Source organism: Alosa sapidissima, chromosome 5 (assembly GCF_018492685.1).
Source record: "Alosa sapidissima isolate fAloSap1 chromosome 5, fAloSap1.pri, whole genome shotgun sequence".
Taxonomy (NCBI): domain Eukaryota; kingdom Metazoa; phylum Chordata; class Actinopteri; order Clupeiformes; family Clupeidae; genus Alosa; species Alosa sapidissima.
In genome coordinates this window covers 16,846,225-16,871,139 of record NC_055961.1, presented here as the reverse complement: position 1 = coordinate 16,871,139, position 24,915 = coordinate 16,846,225, and positions in this window count along the sequence as shown.

Below are 24,915 nucleotides of genomic sequence, written 5' to 3'. Positions count from 1 at the left end.
GACATCTTAATTTTCTCCAGAACTCTGTCCGAACACACCCGTCATGTCCAGCTGGTTCTTCGACGGCTCCTGGAGAACTCTCTCTATGTCAAGGCGGAGAAGTGCGAGTTCCATGCTCAGACTGTGTCATTCCTGGGATACATCGTCGCTGAAGGCAATATCCAGATGGACCCCGCAAAGGTCTCGGCAGTTACCTCCTGGCCAGTTCCGGGGAATAGGAAGAAGCTGCAGCAATTCCTCGGTTTTGCCAATTTCTACCGGAAATTCATCCGGAACTACAGCTCCGTCGCCGCTCCCCTCACAGCTCTGACCAGCATCAAACACCCCTTTTCCTGGACCCCAGAGGCCAACACAGCCTTTCATACCCTCAAGGCCCGGTTCACCACTGCCCCCATCCTCCAGATGCCGGATTCAGACCGGCAGTTCGTTGTCGAGGTGGATGCCTCAGACGTGGGAGTCGGGGCCATACTCTCTCAACGGGCAGAGGAGGACAACAAGTTGCACCCCTGTGCATTTTTCTCTCGCCGGCTTTCACCTGCAGAGCGCAATTATGATGTTGGAAACCGTGAGCTGTTGGCTGTCAAGCTTGCCCTGGAGGAGTGGCGTCACTGGCTGGAGGGGTCCACAGTTCCGTTCCTGGTCTGGACCGATCACAAAAACCTCGAATACATCCGCAATGCCAAACGTCTTAACCCCAGACAGTCCCGCTGGGCCTTGTTTTTCACCAGATTCAACTTCACCCTGTCATACCGCCCAGGTTCTCGGAACACCAAGCCGGACGCTCTCTCCCGTCAGTTTCATAAGGATGACGCCCCTTCCCAGGAACCTGCATCAATTCTGCCCGATCCCTGCGTCGTAGCTGCCCTGACCTGGGATATCGAGGAGGAAATTCAAGAGGCCCTCCGTGACCATCCCAGTCCCAGTGCATGCCCAGACGGTCGTCTCTTCGTCCCAGATAATTTGAGGTCCCGGGTCATACAGTGGGGACACAACTCCCGCCTTGCCTGCCACCCGGGCTCCGCCCGCACCTGCCATCTCCTTGCCCAGCGCTTTTGGTGGTCGTCTTTGAGAAGGGATGTCCGAGAATTCGTCCGTGCCTGCCCCACTTGCAATCAGAACAAGTCCTCCACTCGGCCCCCCGCTGGTTTACTCCAGCCCTTGCCTGTGCCCACACGACCCTGGTCCCACGTCTCCTTGGACTTTGTAACTGGCCTCCCACCATCAGGTGGGATGACTGTCATTCTCACTGTGGTTGACCGGTTTAGCAAGATGGCACACTTCATTCCCCTCCCTAAACTGCCATCTGCCAGAGAGACTGCCCAGGCTGTTCTTGATCATGTCTTCCGTCTACACGGGCTGCCCAGGGATGTTGTCTCTGACCGAGGCCCGCAATTTACCTCTACATTCTGGAAGGAGTTCTGCCGTCTTCTAGGGGCCACAGTGAGTCTCACCTCTGGGTTCCACCCCCAGTCCAATGGTCAATCCGAGCGGGCAAACCAGGAGCTGGAGAAGGCGCTGCGGTGCATGGTTTCTCGCAAACCCCAGGCTTGGGCACAACAACTGATGTGGATAGAGTATGCTCACAACTCCCTCACCTGCTCTGCCACTGGTATGTCACCTTTCCAGTGTGTGTATGGCTACCAGCCCCCCCTGTTCCCCAGCCAGGAAGGAGATGTGTCCTGCCCGTCTGCCCTCGCCTATGCCCGCCGTTGCCGTCGTACCTGGTCACAAGCTCGTGCCACGCTACTCAAGTCAGCTGTCAGCTATGCCACTGGGGCTAACCGCCGAAGATCGCCGGCACCCGCCTACCGTGTTGGCCAGAAGGTGTGGCTGTCAGCCAAGGATCTCCCACTGCGGGTGGAATCGCGTAAACTGGCACCTCGATTCCTCGGCCCGTTCCCTATCCAGAGGGTCATCAGCCCAACCGCAGTCCGGCTCCAGTTGCCAACCTCCATGAGGGTGCACCCTACTTTCCATGTTTCGAAAGTCAAGCCGACGCATGAAAGCCCGCTGGTCCCCGTGCCGCTTCCTCCTCCTCCTCCTCGCCTCGTTGACGGTGGGCTGGTGTACACCGTTCGACGCCTGCTTCGGTCCAGACGGCGAGGTAGGGGCCTCCAGTATCTCGTCGACTGGGAGGGCTATGGACCTGAGGAGAGAACCTGGGTGCCAGCCAGTCGGATTGTGGACCGGACACTCATCGCCGACTTCCACCGTCTGCATCCTGATCAACCTGCAATCCGTAGGGGCCGCCCCAGAGGGGTCCCTAACCGTCCTGCCCGCCCGGCTTCCTGTCATGTGCCTGACCCTGACCCTGTCTCGGTACCTGTCCCGTCTTCTGTCCACGACCCTCCAGCTCCCTCCGAGGATGAGGATGTTCACTCGGACCGCTCGGAGGAATTCTAGCCCTCCACCGGCTCCCCTCCGCCCTCCCGACGTGGTGTCACTCTTGGGGACTTCTGGGGCCGTCCCTTAGGGGGGGGGTTCTGTCATGAGCTCTCTCTCTGCCTGGTAACACGTGCTGAGTGAAGTCTGATGACCTCCACCTGTTCCTGCTCTGCTCTGCCTCACCCTCGTTACCTACCAGCTGCACTGCATTCACCACTCATCATGCCCTCTATATAAAGCCTTGCTTTTCAGTCCACACTTGTCAGATCGTCTGCAACCAGCACCAGTTACCTGCCTGTTTATTGAAAACGCCTCTGACTCTTTGCCTGTGATCCCGGACCCGCTCGACTACTTCTGTGTTCTCCAGCCCCGGTAATCTTGACCTGCCTTCCGTCCCTCTTCTACGAATACCGCCTAGTCCTTGACTGTACTGCTGCCTCGTTTCAATTGCTGTTGTGTGTGTGTTTCCCCCAGGACTTCCCGGATCATCCAGCTCCTGCCTTCGCTGTTCGGCTACTGGGGGAACACACACACGCAGACTCTTGGAACTCCTGTACCCCCCCCGGAACCCCTGAAACCCCCAACCCTTAAATAAACTTTTGAACGTGACGCAATTGTGGTCCTCGTCCTGTTTGGTGTCTGACATACACACACACATACACACAGCTCAGGTATGCTCACCTTCGACACGTAAACCGTAGAGACCAATCACCAGGGGGATTTTATAACAAAAAAGAGTGTATCTTTCCACTTGTGAAGGTCAATTCATTTCACAAGTAATTGCACTTCAAGGTCTTTTAATTTTAACGAGATAGTTAATCATTTAATTCCCTGCCATATCAATAAAGGCTGTCAAGATTTTTCTTTATTAACCTTATAATTGTCAAACCTCATTAAGTGGAATGGGCTGTAATAGTTACAAGCAGCAGCGGGTGTGATGATGTGGTATGATGGCGTTCTGCAACATTCCGGAATGTTCCTCCTCCCCGACGGTCACACCTCGCGTTCCCACAGTGGGGACGAGCTCACGTCCATCAAGCCCTAGCCATCACTTCACAGTGTCCTGGTGTGGCTGGAAATCGAATTGGAAGGCACTAAAGCTTTAAATTGGATGGCGCGCAACACACCGTCCCCAAGGTGCTATCTGTTGGTGTGTACACTGCACATACTTAATGGAGCATCTTATGGATCTGGTGTGCTGTCGGTTAAGCATTGCTGTCATTATTATTTCAAATGATGCGTGGTTAATAGATGTTTGGGTCTTTGTAAACTCGTGTACAGTGTAATAATAATGGATATGAGGCTACTATGTTTTTTTTTGTCATCTTTCTATTTACAGGAAGTATCAAACAATTTGTCTGACTGAGTGTCAATCAGGATATATACCCATCATTTAACTTTTCTGTGTGTGCCTACCTCTCTGTCTGTCTGTCACACTGTCAGCCTGTTCGATATCTCTACCTGTGTAGACTCTCTTTCTGTGATTATCTGTGTGTGTGTGTGCGTGCAGGTATGTGTCAAAGCTTAATCCAGTTATTATTACATTGGCTGACTCCTCCAAGCTTGCTCCGTTCAATATGACTCCCCAATATGTTGACAGGAACAATGAAGCAGTTACTTTTTACATTTTAAAAAAAGGAAGCAAAGATGAGATGCACACAAACCCACCCCCCCCCCCCCCCCCCCCCACACACACCTCCTCGCCTGAGCCGCGGCGCATTCCTGATAGATTTCTTGTTTGCAGCGGTGTGACAGTGGGGCGACACATGCAGGCGGCGGCAGTCTATCTGATCCCTTCTGAGGTGCACTGCTGAATATTTCAGTATTTAGATTACCCGCGGTAAAAAAACAAAAAAAAAAACAGACACAAGCGAAAGATTTGTCGGAATATCCCAGACACGAGTGTAACGAGCAAGCCGAGCAGGTGGGGTGGTGAATTAAATATGAGCGCCGAGGTTTAAGATAAGGCCCCCACCCACATGAATTTTTGATCCAGACACTGCAGCTGAGTCGACTCGACGATGAAGGGCCCGAGTAGCTGCTCTACACGTCTTGGACACCGGGTGGTGCTGTGGATCCACACTTTGCCCACCCTCGGTCTCTCCACATACCAGACAGAGTCTGTAACTGACTAATTCAACAAATGTATAATAAAGATTCAGGCCACGCATGCTTGTCTGCGCATTAAAAATGAATGTAAACTGAGTGAGTGTGAGACAGACAGCTTTTCACTGGTCATTTAGTGAAAGCTTTTCATTAGCAAATGAAAGAAAACAGAGAAAACTAATGAGTGAGAGAGAACTGTGCTCCTGATTCCCCCCCCTAACCCTGGCATTCATATAGGGACAGTGGGTCATGTATTGTAGTTGGCTAGTGGGCAAATATATCAGACATTATCACACATATAAACATACACAAACACAAACCCTCACTAATGCACACATAGCACACTACAGTACACTACATTAAACAATGCACACACATGCACACACGCACACACACACACACATACACACACACACACACACACACACACACACGCACACACTCATACACTTGGCCTCTTTCCCCTGATTTAATCACTCTTCTCAGCCTTAAAGACGAATGCAAACAAACAGACTCAGTTAATCCTTTCCAAATCCAGCCCAAATCCCAGCCAGCTGAAAAAAAACCCCTCTTGAATCACACCATATGTGTTCCCTGATTTCATCTCCCAAGGCCTCTCGTAATGTTAGCGCCACTGCTAGTGTGAGGGCCAGATTTCCCGCAGTGGAGGCAGAACAACAAACCCAGAACTTAAAGGAGAATTCCGGTGTGATATTGACCTAAAGTGTGTTGAAACATGATACCGAGTGTGAACGTATGTCTCATAGCCCATCTCGGCTTGTCCCCTGCACTCCAAAATCTGGCGCTAGTTAGCCGATGCTACCAACAGCTTTTTCAATGGTGGTGCTTCGGCATCGGGCTAGCCATGCAAATAAATCACTGTTTTACACCATTTACGAGGCTCAATGTATCTCCACACTTCATTGGTAGACTTCCGAGGGCCCTGACATTTAAAACGAGACATTGAGAACTTTGAAAAAGGACTGGTAGTTTACTTACAAGACGATTTATACAGACAGTATCTTCACGAAGTTTAGCGTTTGCAGCCATCTTGAATTTAGTCACGATAAGTCGAGCGACGAGTAAGAATGAACAGGTATGATAAGGGATCAGATTTCAAAAATAATTCAGTGGAAATGCATGGATTCCAGTTTCTTCCAGTAGCAGCAACTGGAATTCCTCATCTATGGCCCAGAGTGCCATCGGTGTTGGTTGGTTGCATTGCAGAGACCACATTCTCTCAGAGTCCACATTACTGATAAATTCATTACTGACAGCAGTTTCAATACTACACTACAAATACAGTTTGTAGTTTTCTATATGTATCAAGTTTGAAAAAGTAAACAAAGGGTAAACACATCCAACACTGGTGAACTGTAGGTGATAGGCAGAGGAAAAAGTCCATTAAAAAAAGGAGAGAGTCTGTCTGCACACCAGATATTGCCGGCAGATATGGCTCAAGTTTGAAACAATAGGTTATCACAGTATTTCTCCAGTGAAACATAGTCGGTTTTGAGTAAGCTGTCTCTCTGACTCCTTGCTCTCAGCGGTGCTAGCGGTATAGCAGGGCAATTTCTTCTGGCTGTGCAGGTGTTCATTTCATATCAGCAGTTCAAGTAAGTGACTGACTGCCAAGACCTTCTCACCTGGTCTCACCTGTACTTAGAACCCCATGATTGAGTGGTTAGAGTGGAAATACACAAGCTCCTCCGGGAATAAAGATGTTCCTCAGCCTCAGTTGCTCACTCTCTGTCTAAGTCTCCCCTGTGTGGAGGAAAATATATTATCTCTTAGGAAACTCTCCAACTGGTGTCCCCAGTGAGCTCTATGTTCTTCAAATATAGTCTCAGAGACAGGGAGACAGAGTGAGAGAGAGAAAAGTGAACTGGAGAAGAGTAGGAGAGTATGAGGCGGAGAGGGGGAGTATGTGTGTTTGTATATGAGAAAGGGAGGAGGAAGATGAAGGCTTTGGCAGCCTCCTTTCTCTCTCTCCCACCAACTCAATGCTAGGTCATCCATCAGTGGGAACCTTTTCATCTATTGACAGCGGTGGGTTACAAACAAGCCAAGTTTGGACACAAACAATTGATTTCTTATTGTCCCTGGAACACAAGCAAACACAAAGAGTATGTGTGTACAGTTAGAAGGGCTGGGGCTCTGGTTTGAGTTTCATTTGCTTTCTAGGATAGATCGTAAACATTGTGTTTATGGACCGCTGTCAAAGTAAAATTTAATCTGACCTTAGAAAACCATCCATCAAGACACCAGCCTTCTGTCAAACAACATATGGACAAAAAAGAACAGAAAAAGTACATCAATCTGTTCTTCAAGATGCCATTTTCAACTACAGTGTATTCAGGGTATTTTTTTGGTGGAAGCCAACTAGCATCGGCCTGTCTGCCAACTAGCTCTCTCCATGATCACACGAGGCAGCCTTTAATGGACGTGTGGTGGTTTTGGGGCCCGTCTGACAACAATGAACATCCCGGGGCTTTGGCACAAACACAGTGCTTTTGCCCGAGCGTGCGGTTAAGGGCTCTTGCTGCGGTGCAATCCGCTCCGCAGCCAGGCTTGTTATTGTCCTCGCTCATCTCCTGTTAAGTCATCTTGAACCGCTCTGAGCACCGCTGCAGTCATTACGGTTATTTCCCTCCTAGTCTGTTTAAGGCCTCCGTTGGATTCAGCCAGGAGAGAAACATCTACACTGGGAACATGAGAACTGTTATTGCAAGAACTTGTGGCACGGATGATAAGAAATCTCATGTGGCCAATTAATTCAGACTAAGGGTTCTATCTTAGCGATCTAAAACTCAGTGCAAAGTGTATTGTTATCGGAATGATAATGACAAGTGCAGATGCGTGTAGGCTATACTCTGCTAGGTTTTAGTAAAGTATGGTTTAGTGGAATACCTGTTCCATATCCTGCGTGCAAACAGATTTCTTCAAATGCGTCGCTGACTATCAAAATACCGATACGCTGTTTGAGGTTGTGCTGCTTGCTGTTAAAGGGAATGGCAGATGTCATTTTCATTGGTTTAAAGGATGTTATGCCCAAAACACACCCATGACTGATTAAGAAACATAAGAACAACTTTTGATAATGTTTGAAAACAAAACCACCCTCAATGTGGACTGGACAAACCCCTAAGCTATTGACCCGTGACCATGCGCTTTAGATCGCCGAGATAGAGCCCAAAATCACACTGACCATCGTTAAGACATGTTTAAATGTACATTGATGTTGTATGTTGTTATTTCGACAGGCTTTCAAACTAAGTGACTTACAGTAATTTGCCAAGAACAGACAAGAGAGCAAATGATCCTCTGATTAGTTTCATGTGTAGATGTGGGGAGAGCATAAATTATCTCCCTGCAAACATCATTCTGAAAATAAGATAGCACTGTTTTGCCAACTGGTCGCTTTGTGATGTTGCCTCTTTTGACCATGCAGCAGGAAAGATGGGACCGATTTATGAGGTAACAGTTGCTTCATAATAAAAACAGTGAATTCCAAAACAAATTAGAGGCAAAATGTCAAAAAAATTACTGTTTTGATTGAAAATCAAAATGCTTACAGTGTGTTGCCCAGATATCATGCTAACTAGCAGTAACAGTACCACATTTAGATGGATAATAGCATCTGCTAAATACCAATCAGCTTAAATGAGTCAGAATTATGTCTTTCCCAGTGACATCACTGCTTAGTGTGTCTTTCACATGACATCACTGCCTAGAATGGAGGATTCCAGAGCCATATAAAGGTACCTTTATATGGCTCTGGAGGATTCTACTTTGCATAGATTTTTTTTTTTTTAATTCTAGCCATTTGTCAGTTGCTCCTGGCTGAGACAGAGAGAACATTACTAAGCGCTTGCTCCCAACAATTTCACAATTTGACTGATTATTTATTGCTTGTGATTTACCTTGATTGATTTTCCTGTATATTTAACTGATTCTTAGCCTGGCGAGCCAGACCCACTTTTAAATGTAGGGTCTGGGCACTCACCGTTCGCAGTGCTCAGTCCGAGGGGCGGGATAATCAGTTGTCTTTCAAATTTCCTTCTGCACGCAATAGGATATTTGTTTTCAAGTAGCAGGGAATTCAAGCCAAACCGTTGCAACTCTGCTATCAATCATTATGTTAAGCCCACCAAACGACTCTATACAGTACACGATTTCAATGTCCTGATTAAGTTTCGATTTCTGGAGCTCACAAGCCAACGGAGAGTAGACTAGCCCTGCCCCTGGCAGCAAATGTAATTCGCTGCCGCTAGGGGCGCGTCTAGATTTCTAGGCTAACTGATTCTTTTCATTTTTAACTGTTTATTTGTACTTTTTACTGAGTTTTTCTTAACCATAAGAGCTTTTTGAGGTGAGTGATATTAGCCAACTTTTAGCAGATAGCCGTTATTTAGCAGTTTGCGGGATACTGGAATGGAGAGGATGTACAGTGGCCACGCCAGTGTCAGTGAAGTGGAGTGAAGACAAATGAGCTGGGCCGAGCAAGTGGACCTTGCTTACCCCCTGGAGGAGTGTTAGTTCAGAGGGCAGATTAGATGGGACATGGATGATAGCTATGGCTAGCTACAGCCATAGCTTCAGATGTAGCAGTGTTGTTTAAAGGTGTTAAAGACTTGAAATGACTTAACTTGCCTTAGAAATAGGCCAAGATCAGTACAATTTTGTTAGTGGACTACTCACAGTGAAACCACACCAGAAACCAAGCATGAGGCTACCCTAACTTATTCCGTTTGGATTTCTCAGGTTGGAGTGAGAGCTGCCTGACGGACCCACATCTCTGCAAGGGGGACCACCATAGGCCTGAGGTGTGGTCAGGAGAAGAGAAGCTGGACTTGGACAGCTGGTACCTGATCCTGGCCTACGGGGACCCCTTTGCCCTGAGTAAGTCAGTAGTGAGAAATATAGTGATTCTCTGGTGTACAGGACCATCAGATGTGTTTTATCTAATCTCATTGTTGACTGAAGTCTGTAGTAAGGGAGTTTAATGTTACCTGACTGATACTTGACTATCCTGCTTCATTTTTCACACTTTATGAATTTTATAGTGAAGATGAACGCCGTTGCATTGGGGAGGTTCAGGAAAGCAGAGAGCGTGGTCAGCTTGGACCAGTCTCTGGCCTATGAGGACCCCTATGCCCTGAGTAAGTCAAAGTCAAAGTCAGCTTTATTGTCAATTTCTTCACATGTTCCAGACATACAAAGAGATCGAAATTACGTTTCTCACTATCCCACGGTGAAGACAAGACATATTTTACCAATTTAGGTCCACAGACAAACATAACATTCAAGTAAACAAAAAAGTAAGTAAATAAGTAAATAAGAGGGCACATATAATAATGAAAAAATAAGAGCAGCAAAATGTGGTTGAAATTGTGCATAGACAGTCAATAAAAATACTAGTGCAAATTCAGGCCAATAAAAGGCTTGGGTAGTTCTGTTTGACCTAAGTAAGAAGAAAGTGGCATAGTGGTGCAAGTTATGTAAGAGCAGCAGAAGTGTTGTGTTTTCAGGACAACAACACCAGTTGTAAAGTGTACAAGTGTGCAAGTGGAGTAGTGCAGGCGTCCATTTTGGGTCCAATGTCCAGGATGTTATGTAGCTGAGGGTGGAGGGGGGAGAGGAGGGAGAGAGTTCAGCATCCTTACAGCTTGGTGTATGAAGCTGTTGGTGAGTCTGGTAGTGCGGGAGCGCAGGCTTCTGTACCTCTTCCCAGAGGGCAGTAGATCAAACAGATTGTGAGCGGGGTGACTTGCATCACTCACAATTTTGGTCGCCTTGCGGGTGAGGTGGGTGGTGTAAATGTCCTTCAGGGAGGGAAGTGAAGCACCAATAATCCTTCCAGCTGTGTTCACTATGCGCTGCAGGGCTTTCCTGTTGTATTCAGTGCAGCTTCCGCCCCACACAGCGATACAGCTGGAGAGGATGCTCTCGATGGTGCCTCGGTAGAATGTGGTCATGATGGCTGGTGGAGCACTTGCTCGCCTGAGTTTCCGCAGGAAGTACAGGCGGCGCTGAGCTCTCTTCGCCAGTGATGCAGTGTTGGTGGTCCAGGAGAGGTCTTCACTGATGTGCACCCCCAGGAATTTGGTGCTGCTCGCTCTCTCCACCACAGCACCGTCGATGGTCAGTGGCGGGTGTTGGGTGTGACCTCTCCGGAAGTCAACAACAATCTCTTTGGTCTTGCTGACGTTCAGCAGGAGGTTGTTGTCCCTGCACCACGTGGTCAGATGGTCGACCTCCAACCTGTATTGAGTCTCGTCGCCCTTGGTGATGAGACCCACCAGAGTTGTGTCGTCAGCAAATTTCACTATGTGATTGTTGCTGTAGGTTGCAGTGCAGTCATGCGTCAGCAGGGTGAAGAGCAGCGGACTGAGCACGCAGCCTTGGGGGGGCCTCCTCAGTAATGAGAAAAGTGGTTCTTTGGAGTAGAGGAAGACCAAGCCATCATCCTAATCCTTTTTTAAATGTCATACACTAATTCTCCACTACCTTTTGTGATTAGGAGGTTTAAGTGTTACCTTAGTCATACTGGACTGATCGTAACCTGCTTTTTTCACACCGTGTGAATTTCATAGGGAAGGTGGAAGCACCGAAATGGCTCAGGAGGGCAGAGAACCTGGTCAGCTGGGACCAGACTCTGGTCAACATGGACCCCTTTGCCCTGAGTAAGTCAGCAATGAGAAAGACCAGAAGCCATCATATGAAGCTTCAGACTATCCAGTGTGTTTTATGTAATTTCATTGTTCACTAGCCATTTGGTTAAATGTGACCTTACTTACCCTGGACTGATTATAACCTGCTTTATTTGTCACACCTTGTGAATTTCATAGTGAAGATGAACACCAGAGTGGTTCAAAGGTCAAATGATGGACCACGGGTACACCAGCTGAGGTACAGGGAGGCCGAGGAAGTGACCACATCCTGTCCCCCGCACACGAGTGAGTCAGAATATGACGTTGTTTGTTTGTTAATTGAGGGAGCGTATAGCTATGTCTTCTTTGTAGTGGCAATGTTTTTTGTCAAATTACATGATACATTAACATCCCTTTAGAAGTATTAGGTTCTATCTGACATTTTTGTCAAAATTGAGTTATTGACATATTCTTATTCTATGACAAGTGCATAAGGTGAGGTATGGTGTTTCTTTAAGTTGTATGCATTTTTGGAGGCGTGCTCCACTTATCAATAAAACTCTATCTACTAAAACTTTGAAGCTCAATATTTCAGAACTACTCAGAATGCAGTTAGAACCCTATAATTCTAATTGTTACATTGTGTTTTCGTCTCACAGCACTTGCCTTTCCTTGATCTGAGACCACCTGGTCAAAGCTACTGCTACATACAGTACACTCATCAGTGATCTCCTGGCCACTGAGATAAGAAGGTCATGGAGGAGATGGAATGGCAAGAGAGAGGGACAGGAGGCCCCTGGGAATACCTAACAGACCTTAGGGCTTTTAGCCTATTCCATTTCTCAAAAAATAATTGTAATTAATCTAATTAATTTTAATTAATGTATGTACTTATTTAAAATAGCCTACATACTGAAAAGAGTTGGCTAAGAATATAAAGAGTAGTTTAACATACCAAACATGCTTCAGTAAAATTCTAATAATGTACAAGAAAAAGGATAGGCCCATATTTAAAATCAAAAGTTAGTGTCATGTGGGCAAAATGTATTCAGTCAATATCCCTTTAATTAAACTATTATTGAGGGTCTATTGAAATGAAAAACCATCTGCAGCAAAAGTCAGTACAACCTTCGTTATGTTTGTTAAAGTGACTTACAACACAAAACAACAGTTTTAAGTAAGATTAAAATCCTAATAATAGCCTATTAATTATAACATTATTAATGACAATAGCAACAATAACAATAGCAGGCTCTCAACAATAATTACCATTTACAAACTATAACTAGTTAGATGCAATGTAAAAAGATGAGTTTTTAAAAATGTCCTCAAAATGCCCAAACTTTTGCTAGAGCGGATCTCACATCTTACTTCACTTCCTTCTCACTTCACTTCATTACTGAAATTTCATTCTTTACATTGTCACCTCTCGTCTGATTTTTTTGAAAGCAGTTTTTTGGGCATTGATGACATCAGTCATGCACAGATCTAGAGATGTTTTCTTTCTTATCAGCTGTTCATTTGTTCTTCCACATTCCACTTTAAGTTGCTTTGGAAGTGTTCTACTGGATTGGAGCCTGCGGGGTCGTGCATGGCTTGGTCATCATTTAGATAGATAGATAGATAGATACTTTATTGATCCCCAGGGGAAATTCAAGGTCTCAGCAGCATACAGACAACACATACACATTCTTTAACAGCAGAAAAAGTAATTAAAGTATATCATATAAAAACACTTAATCTAAATCAATTCTATAAACAGTATCCACATAGTGGTGATTAATCAATCAGAGGCGCTTGCAATGACTGAGACAGGGACTGAGCCTGTGATTCTCTGTGCATAGTAAGGTAAGGTAAGGTGCTCTGTGTGAATGAGTGTCATGGTGATAGTGCAATGGTGATAGTGCAAACGGTCATGGTGGAGTAAGTCCAACAGTGCAACAATGCAGAAATAAAGTCTATATATCTATATATTTAACTATTTTAAGAAAAGGTATAAGTGTGGCCACAGTTCGGCTGTGGCATGGAGGGAGGGGTTATGCATATGTGCTAATGTGCTAATATAGCACGCAAACAGTGAGGCAGAAAGACAGTGGTAAAAGTGGCTAGTGGACAGACAGTATCCAAACATGGAGGGGGGTGAAGAGGCAGACAGACTATGCAGAGAAGTCTATCTCTCCTCTTCCCTTAAGTGAAGCATTGAACAGTTCAATGGCCCTGGGGACAAATGACTTTCTCAGTCTGTCTGTTGTGCAAGGCAGTGAGCGAAGTCTCCAGCTGATCAGGCTCTTCTGCTTAACAATAGTGCTGTGGAGTGGGTGACACTCATTGTCCAAGATGTTGATCAGTTTGTTCAGGGTCCTTTTGTCAGATAGTGAAGTGATGCACTCCAGTTCAGCTCCCACTACAGAGCAAGCTTTCCTTACCAGCATGTCAATTCGCAACATACTACTGCATAGAAGAGGACGCTGGCAACAACAGACTGGTAGAACATCCTGAGGAGCTTGCTGCACACATTGAAGGACCACAGCCTCCTCAGGAAGTACAGCCTGCTCTGCCCTTTCTTGTAGAGTGCATCAGTGTTGGCTGACCAGTCCAGTTTATTGTCCAGGTGAAGACCCAGATACTTGTAGGTGCTTACCACCTCCACATTGACCCCATCAATGTGGACTGGTAGCAGAGTGGGCTTAGACCTGCGGAAATCCACCACCATCTCCTTGGTCTTTGAAGTGTTGAGTTGAAGATGATTGAGTTTGCACCATTGCACAAAGTCCTCCACCAGGCTCCTGTACTCCTCCTCCTGCCCATTCCTGATACACCCCACAATTGCAGTATCATCAGAAAACTTCTGCATGTGGCATGACTTGGTGTTGTAGCAGAAGTCAGATGTGTACAGGGTGAACGGGACTGGAGAGAGCACAGTTCCCCGTGGCGCTCCGGTGCTGCTGATCACAGTGTCAGAGAGACAGTTCTTCAGTCTGATGAACTGTGGTCGCTCGGTCAGGTAATCTGTAATCCAGGTTACCAGGTGAGCGTCCACACCCATCTGCAAGAGCTTGTCTCCCAATCTGAGGGGTTGGATGGTGTTAAAAGCACTTGAGAAATCAAAGAACATGATTCTCACAGGACTTTTCCCCTTCCACTTTCTTTCAGTCACTTGATCTGTTGTAATGGTGAGGGGTGTAAGGGGGGGGGAGGGGTGCATCTGGGATCTGTGTGTCTGATGGCTGTTGACTAAGGTCGTTGTCACCTCATTGTTCGTGATCGCCATGTGGGGGAGGGGTGCAAAATCCAGTGATGGTGGGGGTACGATAGCATGTGATGATGGAGGTGAGTGTTGCACTGGTATTGAGGGGGTGTGGGGGCTGGGGGATGGTGGACAGACCACCGCCATTGGAGCTCGAGCAGGGCAGTCAAACCTGTTGTAGAAGTGGTTCAACTGGTTCGCCCTGTCCAGGTCCCCCTCCACAGAGCTGCTGTTCTTCTTCAGGCCAGTGATAATCTTCATGCCGTCCCATGCCTCCTTCAAGTTGTTTTCCTGCAACTTCTGTTCCACCTTCCTTCTGTAGTCCTCCTTAGCCTCCTTCAGCTTGAATTTGAGTTCCCCTTGCACGCGCCTCAGCTCTGCCATGTCCCCCTCTCTGAACGCCATCTTTTTCCTGTTAAGAAGGGTCTCGACATTGCTGGTTATCCAAGGCTTGTTGTTGGGAAAGCAGCATACAGTTCTGGTGGGAACAACAATGTCCATGCAGAAGTTCAGGTAGTCAGTTGTGCACTGTGTGAACTCCTCTAAGTCACACTCCAGTCAGTGCACTCGAAGCAGTCTCTCAGAGCCTCATCCGCTTCAGGTGTCCACTTCCTGAAGGTGCGTGTGGCAACTGGTAGCCTCTGTACTTTGGGCTTGTACATTGGCTGGAGATGAATGAGGTTGTGGTCTGACTTTCCCAGTGGGGGGATGGGGGTTTGCGCTGTATGCATCCCTCACGTTTGCATACATGAGGTCTATTGTCCTGTTTTTCCTATTAGGGCAGGTCAACATACTGGTAGAAATTTGTGAGTGTGGAATCCAGTGTTATGTGATTGAAGTCACCAGAGATCACAAAAAAGGCGTCAGTGTGTTGGGTTTGAAGCCTTGCGATTGTGGAGTGGATGACGTCATACGCTGTATCCGGGAGAGCTCGAGGTGGAACGTAAACACAGACAGCAATTGCGTGCGAGAACCCCCTCGGCATGTACAGTAGTACGGAGGGAGACTAACCGCTAATAACTCCACATCCTTACAGCATACAGTCTCCTTCACTGTAACATGTCCGGGATTGCACCATCTATTGTTAATGTACAGCACCAGTCCACCTCCCTTCTTTTTGCCAGAAAGTGCACAGTCTCTGTCCAAACGAGCTACACTGAAGCTGGGCAGCTCAACGTTAGAAGTGGGGATATGGCTTGTTAGCCACGTCTCCGTAAAGCATAACAAACTACATTCCCTGTACAACTTCTGGTTTCTTACCAGGGCATCCAGTTCGTCAGTCTTATTAGCCAGTGAGTTCACGTTTCCCATCACAATCGATGGAACTGAGGGCTTGTATCTCCACTTCTTCTCCTGACGCCTCATTTTCTCTTTTTCTTTTTGATCCAGTAGTTTGGGATCCTTGTTGTTTCAAAAAATTCCTCTCCTTGGATTCCTTGGCAATCATCCTGAAAGTCAACTTGGGATTCATCTTTACATTCAGCATTTGGGTTACAAGACTGCATCCACCTTGACACTGATATCATCGGTCCTACTTTTGTGGCCCCTTGCAGCCCCACAGAATCGCATGCTTACCTCCATGTTTCATGGACAGCAAAGTTAGTTCTATTCCATGTCCATGGCAAATGAGCTGGACATCTGTAAACAAGTTTAAATGTTTATCATTAACTCCAAAGAATGGGCCAATATTCATCATGCTTCTCTGTGTTCCTTGGCAAAGTTTATCTCGCAGTTCTGCTCTGTTCAATGTTGTTTTCTTCTTAAGAACTGCCTGTAGACGTTGACTTCATGCAATGTCCTTGGCACTGTCAGTGCAATCAACAATCAACACCAGTTTCCATGGATAATTCTTGTGCCAAAGCATTTGCCCATCTGTAAAAAAGGTAGTGTGTCATGTCAGCCTCTCTGTTCCTGGTTGTATGGATCTGCTTTCTCACTCCAGCTGAAGCTGCATTTTGGCGTATGTTCAGTATCATAGCCAAATGATGCTCTTGTAATTTCTCAGGTTTCTGACTTGTACTTAAAGCAAATGCGTATCAAATCAAAACAGGCAGTTGCTTACCATATGAGGCCATCTTGCGTTAAATGCAACCCTAGACAAAATTGAGTTACTTGTAATCTTCCACATGCAATCATTATACTGAATAAATGTCAGATGCAAGCACTTCTAAATGCAAGGTGATTGTAATTTAAGTTCAAGAAGCTTTGATGTGTACTTATAGGAAAACCACAACATTGGGAAATTAGCTCATTTGCCTTCTCCCCCAGAGTTAGATAAGATAATACATACCCTTCTCGTCTCTGTGTGCATTAATTCAGTCTGACGCACCCACCGTTAGCCTAGCATAGCATAGCTCATTGAGGTGGGTAGAAACTAGCAGGGCTTCGCCTGAATGAAAATAGTTCCAAGTATGTATATGCTTTTTACATTGATATTTTGTTACTTTTTTTTTACATTGATACATTGTAATTATACTAGTCATAGTATGTAAACAAGAAAATGTTGGAGTTTCTTTGTCACTTTTAGGAGTATAGGCTAGTTGGTTCCAAACACGAGTTACTGCATACAGAGACGAGTATGTATCATCTAATCTAACTCTGGGGGAGATGGCGAATCAGCTAATTTCCCAAAATGTTGTGTTCCTGTAATGTGTTTAAAATGGATTCATATATTTTAATTATATATTAAATTAATGTATATATTATTATATAGGGGAGACCGGGGCTGGTTGGAACAGGGGCAGGTTGAAACACTGTTAATATCCAGGCTACTAGAGGGAGCTGCAACAAAATTCCAACACTAAACTGACGGCCTTATTGAGTAGCGTAAACTCACGTATGTAACTGGTCTCCAGGTCATTAACCCTTGGGTGAGAACAACTTTTTAATTTTGTAGTGTCAAAACTTAGAATATGCACCTCCCACTAAGTACATCCTACAAGGGTAATAGTTAGGGATATAAAAAAAATATTGATTATAATTGATTGCTAGGGGGACTCATCTATAATTTAAAATGAAGTTTGAAAACCTGAGGTGACAGTCTGATATTAGCAGGCTAACAGCATTTGTGCAAAAAAGTTTGACCTAATGTGGGCGGGGCAGGTTGGCACACTGATTTTGGGGTTGGTTGGCACATACATTCCCTATGGCTATTTTGTGACAAATCTATAAACTTTGTATTTTATGCATAAAAACATCATCAATCTTTATTTTAACATTGTTATTGTAATTACTGAACATAGTTTTACATTTGGAAGCATTTCAGACATTTTTAAACATTTGAAGTTAAAAAAAAATCGGTAGGGACCAAATTGGTCTTGACGGTGGGCCCTACTGAAGAAAAACACACAGGAAAGACATCAGCAAAGCCCTACAGGCAGTGATATAGATGAGCACTTCAAACAAAACCAAAAGGAGTACTGCAAAGGACTAGAACATAGGTGTTCCAACCAACCCCGACTACATGTGCCAACCAACCCCATGCATGGGGCAGGTTGGCACACATGCACAACACCACTTTAATCATAAATAACTCAAAACAAGGGATCATTTGTTGACATTGAATGTATACATTTTGTAGCTGAGATCCCAAGCTTTCAGTTAATCACAATTTGACCATTTCAAGGCATTGTAAGACGGAGAAATATAACCGAGAGTGAAAAGTGTTCCAACCAGCCCCAGTCTCCCCTAAGTATGGTCTAAATTAATGTTCAAAAAATAGTGAGTGATTTGTTCCCTCTGAATTTCTGAAAGGTTTCTCTCACACACACACAGACAGACCCAGAGGTTAAGGGTAATCATAACTCAAAGGTTTGCTAAATTGGGCTGAATTGGAAAAGCCAGAAGTGATGAAAGCCGATTGGGACCTGAAATCCCCATCACTAAAATTACATACATTTAGCCTCTGCTACCTTTGCCAAAATGTTAGACTACTTTTGCAAAGAGAGGGGAGGTAGGCATTGACAAAATGTAGCATTATGCCCCATCTGTTTGGGGGTGACTGTATGAAATAATTTGGCTCACAGGTCGACAGCAACCCAGTCTAGCAGTTCCTTCAAAAGTTCAGTGCTCGATTTTGGTGAGAGATTGTTGATATTTGATCTTAACAGTCAACCAAAGTACAGAAAAGCTGAGAACATCTATAGGGTGTCTTAATAGAGGATTATAGCCAGGGCAAACATATAACTAACTATAAATTAACTAATCTTTTTTTTTTTCAGGCCTGGGGCAATGGCACTGCTAGGCCAAATGTTCTCATGGAGCATGTTGAGCTACTCTTTTATCGCAGGGTCTCCTTCCCTCCCTTGGTCTCTTACCCTTTGATCCCCTATCTGTTCTGCTGTCTGTCTATACTCTCTTTCTTTCTTTCCTTCTTTTCTCTTTCTCTCTCATCTCCTCTTCTCTTTTATCGGTGGAGCAGGGGGAGCACCGAGAGTAGGCCAGTGCTGTTGACAGAGTGAGCTATCAAAGGGAAGTTGTGTTGTTGAGGAGGGAAACATGCTTACCACGCATACCGCCTACATTATTCATCTTCTCCATGGCTGAAAACGTCTCTGCCCCCCTCCGTCTCTCTCCTCTCTCTCTCTTTCTCTCTTTACCTCGGAACACTTTGCTATACTCAGTTCAAGTAACATTTCAAGGTGGCAAGTGAGTAAAAGGAGAGACTCTTACGAGATGCAGGGCCTATCTGCATTCCATATATTTATATGACCTTCGGCAGTTTCAATTGTTAGTCCTAAACTTCAGTCTAAGTAATAAAATATCAGTAGAAGATGTTAGCTTTTAGCACAGTACTACTGAGAATCTGAAAAATCAAACAATATGTTGTGGATGCCCAACAAACCTGTTATGTTTTCTTAATTCTTTTCCAAATTGTTAGTTGTTTGTTGTGCTTACGGCATTACAACATTACTACCACTGTCTGGCATATTACTATGGATTATTACTGGCATGACATTTGAACACACTGAGTGGCCTGGCAGAATATGTTTTTCTGGCTATGCTTTCATGATCCAGGTGCAGGCTAGCATTTGTAAGGTCTTGCGGACCAGCGGGCACCAGGTAATGATGTAGCTTTTGGAGTGAGTGCACTTTTCTGTTTGCTTCTCAATAGTCTCTCTCTCTCTCTCATTGTCAGTCATTCATCCTCTCTATCATAAATTATACATGGGACACAGAATGAAAGCACAACGCCGCCAAAGATCAAAGGCTGGTCTCTACAAAGGGCCTCTATGCGCTCCAGTGTGTGCTTGTTTATGTGCTTCTTTGAGTTCAGTGTGAGAGCATTCCTATGTAGGGACACTACATGTGTACTGACTCATGTATATGCATGTCACTGTCATTGTTGATATTTGGTGTTGAATATATCAAAACAGTTCACTGTCATTGGCAGAGTGGCAAATACAGATGTAAGGGGAGAGAGACGGCACAAAGCGCTCCTCACGAGAATAAGAATGGCTCCGCGCACAGGTTTGCACGTGAATGAACAATAGGATAGACTAGTGAAGTAATGGTAATGTTACGAGAAACCACGATTAATCTGACTCCATAAAAGGAAGAACTCGATCTCGAATCATTACCAAGTTTATCAGTATGGTATGGCATACGAGATGAGAGATATGTGGTGAATGAACAGTTTATTAAACCATTAAGCTTAAAGGTAATTGTAACCAATATCACTTATTTAATGTAAGTAAAACTCAGGTAGGTAAACATACTGTAACAAAGGAACAAAGTAAGCTTAACCAAACAACAAACTTAAATGTAAAACTAACAAGTTAACAAGTTAGAATGTGATTTAAACCAGATAAAACAATTTATCAAAATAAAGAAAATAACAAACCCCAGAGAGAGAGACAAAGAGAGAGACAGAGAGAGAAAGGCTGAGAGCTCAGCATTAGAGAAGCCAAGAGTAAAGAGAAGAGAGGCTGAGAGGTCAGCGTGATCTTCCCCCAACAGCACATCAGAAGAACTAGATGTACCGCAGAGCGGTACAAAATATGACCGCCGCCCAGTCCAGCACATTTTTTCCACAAAAATAAATCTAGCTGAAAGGCATATTTGATTCTATCACTAAATTGCATTGTGCACACTCAATTCTCACTGGTATCTGCTAGACAACAAGTACCAAAACATGATTAGTTCATAGATTTCACATGTAAAATTCATTTTATACAACCCCACCCCCATCTTGCCTGTTCATAATTCTGAGAAATTCTTGAATTGTGTGCATGTGTGCGTGTACATGTTTATGTTTATGTGTGTGTGTGCATGTGCATGTGCTTGTGTGTTTGCCTGTTTATGTGCCTGTGTGTGTGCATGTGCATGCATGCGTATATATATCTACTGTGTGAGTATGTGTCATACGTAGGATTACTGTGAATGTATGTGTGTGCGTGTTTATGCACATGTGTGCATATGGAATGGGGTTACATGACCCCTGGAGGCAAACATACGCACAAAATTGGTCATCCTAGGCCCTACGGTTCTCAAGATATTCACAGAAAACTGTGTCTGCCCTACCCTCCTTTCGGGGGGTCCAGTCCAGTGGGGGGGCTACAGATCAAAACGAACAGCGATGGTTCCATGCTATCCATGTGGGGTTACATGCCCACCAAGTTTCGTGTACCCCGGTCTTTCAGTGTCCCGGGAATCCTTGTTGGTGTACGGTCACTAAATGTACACATAATTTATTTTATTGTAAGGCCCCCCATGAACGAAAGTCCACGAAACTTGGCATGCAATCGGAGGGTGTCATATTGATCCTACACTTTCAATTTCATGCAGTTTTGACCATGTCAGCCAGAGATATTGTGATGAAAACACCTAATGTTTTGCTTTTTAATTTTTAACTAGGTGGCACTATACATGAAATAAGTGGTAATGGGATAGGTTGACATGCCCCCTTAAGACCAACATACAAAAAAAAGGTGGACCTCCTAGGCCCTACGGTTCTCGAGATATTCACAGAAATGGAGGTGGTCTCCGGCCACCTACAGGCCAGTTGGTGTATAGTAACATAAATTAATTTATTGTGTGGCCCCCCATGAACGGAATTCCACAAAACTTGGCGTGCATTCAGAGGGTGTCATAATGATCCTACACTTCCAATTTCGTGCAGGTTTGACTATGTTAGGTCACAGATACCTGTGATTACAACACACATTTTTACTTTTTTGTGTTTAACTAGGTGGCGCTATACATGAAATGAGTGGTTATGGAATGGGTTGACATGGCCCTTTGAGATCAACATACAAAAAAAAAATGGTCCTCCTAAACCCTACGGTTCTCGATATTCACAGAAAACTGTGTCTGCCCTACCCTCCTTTCGGGGGGTCCAGTCCAGCGGGGGGGCTACAGATCAAAACGAAAAAAGGAGGTTCCATGCTATCCATGTGGGGTTACATGCCCACCAAGTTTTGTGTACCCCGGTCTTACAGTGTCCCGGGAATCCTTGACGGAAATTTGGACATGCGGAAAAAATAAAATAAAATCTGACTAAACCTATGCCGCTTCGCTGCGCGGCGGTCATAATAAGAGCCCTTATCTCAAAAGGCAACACTTCTTTATCCCAAAGATTATCTGAATATGCAAGACCCTCCCAACTGGCCTGCAGTTCTTTGGTCATTTGGTGTGAAAACATAGGTGTGAGGTTCACATACAGTACATACTATAGTGTTCTTAGTCTACAACTATGCACAGATACATTAGATTACTAATGAAACTATAATCAGACTGTTGCCCACATTACAAGTATTAATTTAAGACCAAACATGAATGTGTTTTATATTCACAACATTTCATGGAGATTTCAGAGGTCATCAAGTTTTCACTGAACCTATGATAATTAGTTAGACCTGGCGCCCTGTGTAGTGATTGTTCAAAGATTGTTCTTTGTTTGAGATGGGAATGGCCATTTGGCTGTTTTGGCCCAAAATATTGGCCTTGCACAGACTACTGCCAAGCATTGTGGGAAATTCTCCCATAAACAGATGTGGCTATTGCCGTCCTACACTGTCTATCAGCTATAGTTCATTTTGATTTGAGGAAATGGAGTCTTTTCTCATCACTCAGCTTATAATGTTCTAGAGCTGACTTCGCTGGAGATGAACTCACCTATCTTCTTTTCCTAGATTCAGCATGGGTGTAAAGTGATTGAGCATGGGGTCAGCCACCCCTACAAACTACACATCAACTCATCATTCCTTCCCTGAGAGGATGTGGTTTTAGTGGACAGCAGGCATGATGGACATCAGACTCTGAATGGGCGCTGCACTGTCCTGTCAGACTATCTGATGGGTTTCACCGCTGCTGGTCTTTTCCTCTGTCCACTTCCCCTCCATCTTCCACATTTTTAACGTTCCTATCAGGCAAGTGGTTAGATCCTCTGTGTCTTGTTTACTCTTGTCTGAATTGAAAGTGCTCTGGGTTAAAATACAGAAGTAGCAAGGTACAAGGTTCTGTGGTCTTGAACTTTCTTTGTTTTGTGGAGTATTGAACTACTATGAAATGAATAAAACATGATAATGAAATTCTTTGGTATGTATTACAGTAAGATACGTTTGTAAACGCATGGAAGTTCACAGGGCATGTTAGCTTGGGTTTTCTCATGCTGCCTTGCGCGCAATTTTATTCACGCTGCTAGGCAGCCTGGATTCCATGGACTTCGTTTTCACCTCAACGAAGGAACCAATCACAGAACGGAGGGGGGGCAGCAAGACCATGACGACACACCGAAGCAGTTATGAGCTACGTACAGACACATTTGATAGACATTCGTAGCGCCCAAAAAAACCACGTTTAAAATACGAGAAAATGAACTTGTAGTTCCCAGACACCATCTCAATGAGATGAGGTCTTACGTTAGCCAGGCTAAGGGCATGTGCCCTTTTCAGAACATTTGACAGAGCTCAAGTTCAAACTAAAGAGATATGCGTGCGTGCTTGTTTGTGTGTGAGCGTACGTGCGTGCGTATGTGTGCGTGTGTGTGTGTGTGTTTGTGTGTGTGTGAACTACCTACAAGTGTGTTGAAAGCAGTGAGGGGAATTGACTTTTGTAATTGCAGCTCATTAGGCGTTTTTCTCTCTTCTCAAGTCCATTCCTGTGACCACTACAGGATAAATCATCTCCTCTTAGCTGCTGATTTTTCGCTTATACAACACGAGAGAGAAAGAGAGAGAGAGAGAGAGAGAGAGAGAGATTCCCAATGAGTGAGCAGAGGTTTATTGACGTCTGACAGCCTGCTGGCATCTCAGATGTGCTGACAAGACGCCTCTGCTTGTTTCTATCAGAGGAAGTGGGAGAGCCTCATTCTTTTCTTTACCAATAAGGAGTGAGGGAGGAGGGGAGGGGTGAGCTGAGAGATCGGGGCACAGAGGCTGGAATAAAATTAATTAATTCCAGTCAGACCATTCCTTCTGTTATTATGAGCCCCCCTCCTGCTAAATCCCCCCCCCCCCCGACACACACACACACACACACACTCCCATCACCCCGCACCACGCCTATCCCAGATAGCTTGGCATAAATAAGAGGGGTGAATCGCCGCACCGTGTGCAAGTGAGAAGTGGCTGTTATTGATGGAGTCGCACGCCGAGAGAAAAGGCGCTTTTATTAATGGTGATGGGCGGAAGTGGAGACATGATGAGATTCAGCTGGACCGATGATTCCGTCTGGCTGCGTCAAATACATTGTTATTGTCAGAAAGGGGTTTGTGCCTCGTATTGAGCTCTCTATTCAAACAGCCATTCACATTTTCAAAGCAGCCCTCTCAACGGCGTCCTGTCAACCAGCCAGCCGCGACAGCTTGGGTTGCTTTTGAACAAGGCCTTGTCACAGTCTCATAAACAGGGTTTGACAAAAAATATCCAGACAGTTCTCTGATTTTATTATTTAAAAAAAAAAAAAAAAACATACTTGGATACACTGGAAACAGGGGCGCAGGAGATATTTTGAAAGTGAGGGGGACCAAATTGTGAGCACAAACCCATAGTGAGATCAGATTTCCAGATATCGGATCGCCACCTCTGGCCCACTTTCGACCATCATATTTTAAACTTGCCAGAATATTAAGATAATACCATTGATTGTTTTCAAAATATTTTTTGATTAAAATTGTCAAAACTGTGAGATGAGCACAACGCCAGATCTGCCCTCAGACCAGCTTCTTGCTATGTGCAATTCTACTTTTATTAGTTTTTTTTAGATTTATTTTACACTACTTGGGCCAATGGTAGAATACTCTAAAAGCAACATGATGTTGATATTTTATGAAGCCATGAATGAATCATCAATATGATCCAAACATAGACTACATGATCAAATAGCCTAGTTAGGCCTACAGTACCTAAATTGTCTGGTATAAACCAAATCAACTCTCCACTATGTGTCTGCAGTTAATATTTATGCAATGTTAGAACATGTTGGCTTAACAAGTTACCAGTCCAGAACACACAGAAAATTGCAGCAGAAAGTAATCAACTTATATTTGTAAATAATCAACTACTATTTGTTCCAACAGCATTT